The 11,309-nt window shown below is 37.5% G+C and overlaps 1 pseudogene; it reads left to right on the forward strand.

Annotated features, from left to right (window-relative positions):
- Positions 1 to 465: 465 nt before the first annotated feature.
- Positions 466 to 7,587, forward strand: LOC112171347 (annotated as a pseudogene).
- The last annotated feature ends 3,722 nt before the right edge of the window (positions 7,588 to 11,309 follow it).

Here is an 11,309-nt window from a genome sequence, read left to right on the forward strand (position 1 = left end):
CTGCGACACCGAAGACTTCTACTCCTACCTCATTCGTGGCATCCTTAAGCCCCTCAACGTTCAACGAGGCTGTGTCATCTGCCTTGTCTCCGTTAAACTTGCTTTTAGCGTAAAGTTTTCCATGCTTCTTCTCTCTGTTATGATCAACTGGGCTCTCTACAGGGGAAAATTGGAAGCAAAGATTAGGACCCTTTTTCAAAATTTTCTTAGATTCAATTCCTTTTAGTCGATTTCTAACCTGGGTATTACTTAATCTGAGGCAAAGTAGAATACTTTGTTAGACTAGACTAAAGGTTTGACTTTTTTATTTATTAGAATTTCACCCGTTTTGCTCACCATGTGCTACTCTAATTGAACTTGAATCTTGGTATCAAGTTTTTCATTCGTGAAAAAAGAAAAGGGTGAGGAACAATGGGTTCAATTTGATTTGTTTCTATATATTGGCTTGGCAACAGAAGCACGGGAATGACGTTTTGTTTCATGAATCTGCACAACTTTTTTGGTGGATTCCATGGAGGAGCTATAGCTTCTGTTGCTGAGGTTGTGTTGGTAGCTACTACAAGAACGATTGTGGCTGAGGATAAGGAGCTTTTCCCAGGGGAACTAAGCATCTTTTACCTCTCTTCTGCTCCAAAGAATGTGAGTAGTATCTATATTATATCATGTTTGACATCTATTAATATACTGACCTTAACAAATGCAAAGAAATGTTCTATTTTTTTCCCATAGAGTTTATGGGTATGATAATATTCTCACACTACACCAAATATATATTTTAGAGACACACTACTAGAAAAATTGAATCAGACGACCCTCTCAGACGGCGCATCATAGTTTTCTGTCGTTTGATTGATTTTTATTTTTTTGGACGTCGTTTTTATAAAATCAGTCGTCTGATGTGGAATTATAAGTTAGTTCAGAAGACGTTTAAGGATAGAACTGTTGTGTGACCCTAAAAAAATTGAGCGGCAAGTTTCCTACCATGTCTGTGGTGCCAAACCCCATCGCAAACCCCAAATTTTTCCCCAACATGTATTAATCATTCGACGAGAAATAATAAAACTGTGGTCTGATTAATATGTTTGATAGAAAGGAGGGAGATTTCCCACCACTATTTTTCTCCAACTCCCAAAAGAGCGAAGTCAATTTAATTGGAGACAAACCCTAAATTTAAATGGCTGCATTCAGACCACATTCTTACACAAATCTGTTGTGTGACTCCTTGTCCAAATTGATAGGGCCTCACAAACCCGGCTGAAACCCCCACCACTTAAGCAAAAAAAAAAAAAAACAAAACAGACCCAAAACCAACAGCGCCTCACTCTTGACTCGTCTCACTCTCGATAGACCCAAAACCAAAACCCTCTCTTGCCTCGCCTCACTCTCGACAGACCCAAAGCCAAAACCAAAACCGAAACCCTCACTGTCCCACACCCTCATTCTTCTCTCTAACCAATCTCATCTCTCTGCATGAGATTATTGACCGCGAATGGGATTGAGCCAGTGAAGTTGTTGGAATTGAGATCAAGTCGATTCAGCCTCTCGAACCGAGTCAACCCGGGTGGAAACTCACCAGATAACTCATTCCCTTGGAGGTAGAGATTCCGAAGTACTATTGGCGAACCGGTGAGCTTATTGGAGCGAAGACTCAGAACTCTGAGCTTACTCAAAACCCCTCAAGTCTAGTAAAACCCTAGAAATTTTGAGAAAGCAAACTTAGTATCTCTCTCATTGTGGACGAAGAGAGCTAGTTCTTCCCATTTGATTTCAGAGCCGAGGTATGAAATCCCTAACACCCATTTGATTTCTCTTTCCTCTATCTGTTTTGTCATTAATTTTTCTCTGAAATCTACGTTTCGAACGAAATTTCAGATCAGTTCAATTTTTCAATTTTTTCGGTTTTGTGCAATTTCAAATTTGTGTAGATCTGGAGATTTAGAGGTAGGGACATTTGAGTTAATAGAAATATTAGGGGTTGTGAACAAATGCATAGACGACTTCTAGGCAACTTGCTGATAGGAAGGTGGAGGGGTTCGAGAAGAACATAACCAAGAGAGGTGCGGTGGAAATATTGAGGTTTCGCTGTGTGGTTATGTTATGTTCTTTTATTTCTTCAGTGGTTATGAAAAACTAATCGTAAGCCAGTAGTTTCAATGTCTCAATGTCTCTTTTGTGATGGAATCATTGATGTTGAGCCAAATTGTGTATCAAATTTCTTATATGTATCAGGTCTCCTACTACTTTAGTTTAGGTTTTGAGCTGCAAGCAGTATGAGCAAATTAGCTCTAGGAAGAATGCCTGGAGTTTCATTGAGCTAGAAACATACATGTGGAAGCTACTTGATTTTCGGGAGTGAAACTACCCTCGGGTCTGGAGTCCTACAGCTGCTTAGCAATGTTGCTGGCAATAGTGAAGGTTTGAATTTATAGTCTCTGTATTTACTTCCTATATATTAAGAAATCTTGATTCTGTTCTATTCTCATCTGGCTGATTGTATAAGGAAATAGTGGTCTCAAATCCAGATCTTGTTGTGCACGATAACTCTTTCCTTTATTGGTCTTGCTGTATTAGTTCTAGACTTGAGATGTTATGACTAGTTGACTACTTTCACCTAGAGAAGGCATGTTCCCATTGTTCCATGTGCTTGGTCCTTTACACAATTAACATCGTTGCCTTAATGTTAGATGTGAACATAGTGCTATATCATGGAAATAGGTTGAAAAGTAAAACTTACTTTCTGTAATTTGTAGGTGTGCACAAATATATGGTATACTATTGTCAATATTCTGATTAATTTCACCTCATTGTTGGTAGGATACCTATCTAGAGGCACCTAAAGAGTTCTCGAAGAAAGCTACACTGTTCTTTGCTCATGTTGCTGATAAGTTTTATGCCAAAGTCAATGATGATGTTTATTTAAATATTGGTTAGTATTACATGGACTCATTTTTCAATAGGATTTATTTATGTACCAGCTCTGCTTCCTCAAAATTGTTACCCCCTCCCTTTGTTTTAGCTAATATTCTATTATTTAATGTGTTTATTATGTTCTTGAGGTATGATTTCTATAAAGGGGCCATGACCACTTACCCAATTTTAGCCCAAAAATTGCCCACTTACTCCACCAAGAGTGTTTTAGCCCCATTTACCCAATCTAACAGTGTTTGACAGTATTGCCCTCATTTTAATTAACAAATTACACTCATATCTCTCTCTCCTCCCCTCATCAATTTCTCTCTCTCTTCCTCTAACCTCGTCTCAGGCTCTCTTTCTCTCTCTCTCTAAGCCACCACGCCCGCCACTCCACCGTCGATGTCGGCCCCACCACCGCCTCTTTGTCCCACCGTCGGACCACCAGAGGATGACGCCATCCAACTCCACGATCCCAACCCCTCTGGGCTTCGCCGGTTTTGTTCGTCAGATGTCCGGGAAACTCTCCACGCAGGAATCGGGTCTGGGCTTCGCCGGTTTTGTTTTTCAGATGTCCGGGAGGCTCCGAAGCTCCACGCAAGAATCGGGTCTGGGCTTCGCTTGCAGGTCTCAGACGACGTCAAAACTGTGGTCTATTGGGGGGCAATAGACAGATTATTGCCCCCAATAATTTCTTAACTGTGGTTAATTAATCACTGAAATTAGAGTTTTGATAAGTCTTATGTTGTTTTGAGTTTATTAAAGTACAATAATCTGTCAATGATAGAAACTGGTGATTTTTGGGGTGGTCTATTGGGAGGCAATAGACAGATTATTGCCCCGCAATAATGTCTTAACTGTGGTTCATTTATTACAGGTCATTTCAACAAAATACTGCTAGATTCATTAACCAACATAATTAGGTTTATTAAGGGGTCATAATTAAAAAGTTTATTGCCCCCAATAATTTATTTATAAATGGTTAGAAGTAACTCAATTTGGTTTTGAATTAGTTTACAAAAGTACAGGTATTCAAATTCAATACTTAGTGAATTTAAATCCACAACGAATTGGCTTTTTTTTTTTTTGACACTCTCCACTTCACTTGAACCGCTTCACCCTAGGCCTCCCGGGTGGCCTCTTAACAAGAATAAATGCACCTAACAACAAAAGGATCACCCATATTCATGCAAAAAATAACAAAACAAATATATTATTGCCCCGCAATAAACAGATTATTGCCGCCCAATAATATATCAGAAATACCAAAACACATTAGAAGCAGTCTTTAACACAAAGGAAAATATCACTGAACACAATTATAGGGACTTTATATCAATTAAGACACATTATTGCCCCCCAATAGGAAGATTATTGCCCCCAATAATCTCGACTCCGGTTGACGATTTTGCCCACAATTCCAATCGTTTTGCAACAATTCGGGTTGACCATTTGCCTTCACACTGATTTGACTCCGGTTGCAATCCGGGACCGGAGATACAATCAAGTTGCGATTTTCATGATGATCAGTCGTCGGCGTGAGAGACATAAGCAAATAGAAGACGTACCCGATTCTACTGGCGGTCGTCGATTCCTTCAGAAGGTCCAACCCGGCCTCGCCGAGCTTCTCAGCGACGAGGATCGTCGGTTTGGCATCGAGCCTGGCCGCGGAGATCACGACGACGAGTTTCGGCACTGCGATGGGGAGAGCCGGCGTCGTGGGCGACCTGCTGGAGGGATGGAGGGAGGGAGGGAGGGAGGGAGAGAGAGAGAGAGAGAGAGAGAGAGAGAGAGAGAGAGAGAGAGAGAGAGAGAGAGAGAGAGAGAGTAGTGGAGCAAGTGGGCAATTTGGTGCCTAAAATTGCGTTTATATTGGGTGCATGCAATCGGGCGAAATTTTCTCTGAGTTGTAAGTAGTCTAGAACTTCATAAACAAGTGTTTACAATCATAATGAATTTCATGATCTTTTTATGTCTCATATAACTGCTTGATGGTGTTTTACAGGTGGTATGAACCAGAATGGTAGAAGTTTGGTGAAAAAAAATCGTGGGTTATGATATTTTTTTATTCCATTCAAATATTTTCGGTGTATATTTTGGGGGTTATGATGTTCGGAGCTGATTAGTACAAGTGGTGTTTGTAGGGAGTAGAGGGGAGGATGATTGGATGTTGTGTGTTTTACTGGGTCTGATTGTTTTTTGAGATTTGTGTTTTGCAGGGAAAGTTGGTTTAGGGATTTGGAAGGTTCTACATTTGGTAAGTGATTTTCAGATCTGAGGTAACTGGACCTCATTTGTGTCTTGCAATTTGTGAAGCTCGTAAGATCTTGTGGGTTTTGGAATTTCTGGGTGGATTTCCTTTTTAGGTTCAGTGTTAGTTGGTTCTTTCTGGGTTAAGATAATTGGCATAAATGGTGGTTAGTTTTGATATTGTTGAGGGATTTTTACTTGAATGTATGGTATGGTAGTTAATTTGCTCAAATAGATCAAATGTGGATTATGTTTTAGCATATGGTTCTTGTTTTCCAAGGTGTTAATAGTTACAGGTTTAGGCATGTTAGAATCAGAAGAAAAATGCTTTGAGGATTATGTTACTGACCGTCTTTAGTTTGTATTTCTGAAACCCAAAAAGAGAATGTTTCTGTGAAGTTTGGTTTATTTTGCCCTTTTACATTCCTTTGATAATGAGTAATCGAGCATACAAAGGACACATTTTGTCAAAGATGTTTTTGCAGTAATAATAGATGAATAGTCCATTATTTATTCTATGTGCATTCTTTTTGTGGTTGATTTGACAAGGATAGCATTTGATTAGTAACAAAAATAATGGTATTCCCTGTTAGATAAGTAATTTGGGCATTTGATTTGATTGATGAGATTTACAAGCTTTCTCTTGATCAGTTTATTTTCAAATCTTTTATTTAGTTGATAACCCCATATACCTTATAAGGACATGGTTTCAAATTCTCTATTTTCTACTCTACAACCAACTATGTATTTGCAGCTGAATCTGCAGGTAGGCAAATTCCCATTGCTTATCTGGTGAGAATCAAGGATGATTTCAATAGAAGATATGCTGGTGGAAAAGTTGGGACTACAACAGCCAATGGACTGAACAGAGAGTTTGGGTTTCTTGATGAAGATTATGGTGCAACAATCGGTTTTCCATTAATATGTTTAACTTTGATGTGGATGCTTTAGACCAAAGCTAACAGAGCACATGAAGTACTGTGTGGATCATCTTGAAGAGATAAACAAGCTTGCAAAAGTGAAGGCTCACGTTACTGAGGTCAAGGGTGTTATGATGGAAAATAGTGAGAAGGTAGAAAGAGTTGCCGTTGTTTTATCCTATTTCAAATTTAGAATAGTTGTATGAGTAATTTGGCAGTTGATGACTGATTCAGTTACAACCTGATTTGCGTACTTCTGTCTGATTATTACTAGGCTTTTTTAAATGATTTTTGAGCTCTGTGTGTAATCTTTGGCTAATTTTCTTTATACTACTGTGGCATACATCTCTTTATTGTTTTTTTTTGTGTGGCTTAGTTTTCCATATATAACGATGATTCATCAGGTATTTAAGTCATGGAGATTCATCTATTATGCAGGTTCTTGATCGTGGTGAGAAGATTGAGCAGTTGGTGGATAAGACTGATAACCCAGGTTAGTTCAATAAGCTCCATTAGTACTTTGAATGCAGGACCCCTTCCTCCCCCATTAAAGCCTTCTCTTAAAAATAATTACCCTTGTGCCACATTTCATGTGTTTTCTAATGATAATTGACTGGTGCTTTAATGCTGTGCTATAGGCTAAAGATTTCAAGCAACAAGGAACAAAAATGAGAAGGAAGATGTGGTTTCAGAATATGAAGATAAAGTTAATTGTTGCGGGGATTGTTTAGGCATGTTAGGATCAGAGAGGAAAATACTCCCATTTTGATATCAATTTACTGAATACATTTTATATATGGTGGGATTTGAGTTAATTTGATTGTTCAGAATTTTTGTAACAATTAGACAACAAGAATAAATGAAAAGTATTGCCCAACATGTTATAGCACAATGGTAAAAGCCCAATGTGTCGTCTCAAAGCACAAATACATTTAATTGTCAGCCTTCACACCACATTTTTTTGTCAAAAGAACTGTCGAATGTATACAAAACTCACGACAGCTACAAAATAAAAACGGTCGTCTGAATAAAACTTACACAACGGCCATAAAATAAAGCGACCTCTGAATCGCAATCACACAATAGTTTTTAAAGCCACCTGTTGTCTAAAGAACAATCACACAACAGCCCGGCTGTAGGGATGCTGTCGAGATGCTGCCCCCATGCTGCCGATCTCTTCATACGACGGTTCCCTACAATCGAAGGAGTGACAGCCACAAAACGTCTCTAGAAATATATTAGTGACTAAAATATACTTAAATTTGTCTCTAATAGAAGGAGTGACAAATTAGACTTTCGTCCCTATAGGTTGCGTCTCTAAAACCTATTAGAGACACTTAGATAAAAAGTTACGTCTCTATTACGTATGCACTGCCACATGGACAATAACTATCAATGACAATTTAAGGTGTCTCTACTACTTTTAGAGACGGAAGAAATATTTTATTTAATATATTTTTTATTAGAATATTTGATATTATTAATAATATAATCCATCTGTTATTAACCACCAGTACACCAGTTCGATTGGTATTGGAAAGAAATAGTGAATCCATCTATAACTAAGTGCACTTGTAAGATAGAGACTAACTTGGTTCGGTGACAGCCACAAGGGTAAGCTCCATGTAAACTCATTCAACCATAAAATATATATATTTACATACAAGAAGACAAAGACAAAATGTATATATTAAACACACCAATGACACTCGACATACAAACAGCCAAAGCCCACAAACTGGACAAAGGCATGAAAGCTTTGAAGTACGTCCTTTTGTTTGAGAGAAACGCAATCAACACAATATTCCAAACATAATTCAAGCATAAAAGTCTAGGTCATTTTAAAATTTACGACTACAAGCAAAAGCAAAAACACGATAACCCAACCCAATCAAAATTCATTCGACAAAGCAATAAAAAAGCATAGATTCACTCATAGTAATAACAAATCTAAGATGAACAGACATACTCTGTATTTGTTCATAGTGGTTGAGTTCATCTAAATTGCATCATTCAGCTCCAATTGCACGAATGATGCCAGAGGTGAAGAGTTTAGCAGTTTTTGGAGTTTATCAAATAGGACGTGAAGCAAAAAAGAAGTGATTGAGGAAATGAAGTGAGAAAAAATAGGTGTATTATTTATTTTATTCTTCTTTATTTATTAAAAATATATAGTGAGAGACTTATCCGTCTCTATTAGTACAAATTTGATAAACTAGCGCTAAATATTTAGCTCCAAAAATTTTAATTTGGTACCAAATCAATTAGAGAGGATCCATTCTGTCTCTATTAGTATTAGAAACAAATTTCTATTCGTCTCTATTAATATTAGAGATAAACAATAAAATTTGTCTCTAATAAAAACAATAGAGACAGTTTTACTAATTCGTCTCTAAAGCCTATATTTGGTGTAGTGTCATGATATATTGAAAATAAAATTGCAGTTATTTGTTAGTTACTAGTTGTCAAAAGTGAAGGAAAGTGATACCTAAAGGAGTTCTTTTTGTCAAATGTGCTTGGCTGCATTAAATGGAACACAAAGTGGGGTTTGGGATAATGCTAGCTTCTGTTTGGTACTTGGGACTTGAAATTCATATATAGGTCTAATGACATGTAATGTATGGTTGGTACGACTATAATATCATTGTGGTTTATATTGAAATGTATGGTGTGCTTGACGAAACATGTTTGTACGTGTTGATATTGCTGGTGCAAATCCCATTATTAATTTTATTACTAAGGTATTAAGCAGCTCATTGGTACTTTGATATTGATGCATGCAGCTTTCTAATTGGACTTTCTAATGACAGATTTATTTACTTTCCAAGGGGACTGATTTTAATTGTATTGGTGATTGGGTTGTGGAGGCCACTATAAAGTAAGATTAGTTTGCATGCACCTTTTCTTTTACTTATTTATATAGTATCTATTTAAAAGAGTTTCCCTTGGTGCTTGTTTGTTTGGAAATGTAGGTGACAAGTGCAAAGTCTTTGGTTGGAGTAGTTGGAGTTGCACAAAAGGAAAAGAAGGTATTTACTTCTCAGTTTATGTGCATCTGCATTTGTGAAATAACAGTAAATTGACCAAAGCTATTCAAACTAAGTTCTTTGACTGTTTTTGGTGCCAGGGGCAGGATGTGTATGTTATGGTGACCTTCTTGATGGGAATTCTGGAAGTTTACTTGGTACTGAGTATGTGGTTTGTCAAGTGAATTTAACACTTTCAGATGAAGAATTGTTTACTCAATGCCACTGCTTTTGGAGTGTATAGTTTTTATGAACTGTTGTGAATTTTATTGATTCTCAGTATATGACTTCACATTTTAAGTTTTAACTCGTTGACTGAATTGGTAATCTAAGATGGTCTCTGTTTGATTTGTAATATTTGGTTCGATTGATTGTGTTGAATTAGTTTCTAAGTTCACTTAGTTGGAATTGGATCTGAAGGAATTGGAATCGAGTGTATTGAACTAGTTTCTAAGTGTATATATAGGTGCTCATTATTGTTGCAAAGTGTGCTGGACTGAATGTGTTCTCTGATTTAAATTGGATTGAATGTGTTTTTTGTAGGTAGCAAAACCAGGCTCCAGCTAATTTAAATATTTCTCTCAAAGGGAACATATATACCAAATGCTTTCACAAGCATTATAGTGCTTTTAACATATCACACAGTTTTGCTTTTCTGAGTAAGCTTGAATGTCACTGCCATCATATTTAGATCTGAACACAATTTGATTCGATACCATTTGATTTTATGGATATTTATGGCTTATCTTTCAGCTTCTGGTTTGAATGAAAGTTGAATCGTAGACTGAATGCTAGTAGTCTTAAGTTTGATATTTGGTTATGGAGTCTATTTAGTTAGAAGTGTGATATAGCATTTAGCATTTATTGGTAGAGATGGTAGCTTTTGGTTTTGAAGACCGTAGCTTTTGTTAGTGACAGTAGTTTTTGTTGCCGGTGACAGTAGCTTTGATCTCACCAACGTAGCTTTTGTGGCTGGTGACAGTAGTTTTTATGACCTCATCGAAAATCTCACCAGCGTAGCTTTTGTTGCTAGTGACAGTAGCTTTTATTGCTAGTGATAGTAGTTTTTGTGACCTCGCCGGATGTTGCCGGAATTCTCATCAAAGTAGCTTTTGTTGCTAGTCACAGTAGCTTTTAGTGTTAGTGACAGTAGCTTTTGTGGTACCGGAGTTCGTCAGAAGTTGGCCGGAGACTGCCGGAGTTGGTCGGAGTTCGCCGGAGTTGACCGGAGACCTCGCCAGAGAGGAGAGAGAGAATGATTGTTGACTTTTTACTCTAGTGGCATTTATGTAAATATGTTGGTTTTTATATTCAAAATATAACATTCTTTTTAATCTAGTGGCTTATGAGGAAAAAAATTAGTTGGTGGCCTTATGGCTAAAAGAACATTCAAATATGCACTTATATGTAATTAACCCTTTATTTTTCTTCCCTTCAATTTCCTATTTTGTTATGTACTTTAATTACAGTACTTATCCTTTAAATTAAATTTTTTTTGTTACTCATACAGACCAGCAGTCCTATACCTCGAACATATGTATTTTGAGTGTAATATTTGTGAAGACCCGAAATTCTCAGTTAAATATTTTGTAATTTGATATTGTTCAATTATATGATATATGAATTTTGGACATGATTCGTATGTTGTTGTATGAGAAATTGGTTTCGAATGAGTTTATTTTCGAAACAAACGTTATTTAGGGGGGTCACTAAAATTGACTTTTTGTATGTACGTAATTTGGGGAAACTTTCTTCACGAAAGTTGCAGAACTCGTCGATACGAGTTCGTGCATATGCGGAACGCAAGAATCGGAGTTTGTATGAAGAAGTTATAGCATTTGGAAAAGTTGCCAAATTGGGTATATATATGAATGGAAAGTTTCCAGACATAGGGTTTCCATTTTGGGCAGCCGACCTCTCTCTCTCTCCCGAGCCCGAGCCGAAAACAGAGCAAAGTAATCTCTGGGCGATTTCTTCCTCCTCCGGCCACCAAACCACTTCCTTTGTCTTCGCCTCAACCTTGCGCAGCTTCCTGTGGCAGCCTTGCGCCGTCTTGTGGCTTGTGGCGGCGGCGGCAGCACGTTTTTCCTTTCCGGCCAACTTGGGGTGCGAAAGGAATATCCCGAGTTCTAGGTCACCAATCTTCGAGATTCTTAGCTTGTTGAACTCCCCTTGAGTTTCTGATCAATATTCCAAAAGACCC

Source organism: Rosa chinensis, chromosome 6 (genome assembly GCF_002994745.2).
Source record: "Rosa chinensis cultivar Old Blush chromosome 6, RchiOBHm-V2, whole genome shotgun sequence".
Taxonomy (NCBI): Eukaryota; Viridiplantae; Streptophyta; class Magnoliopsida; order Rosales; family Rosaceae; genus Rosa; species Rosa chinensis.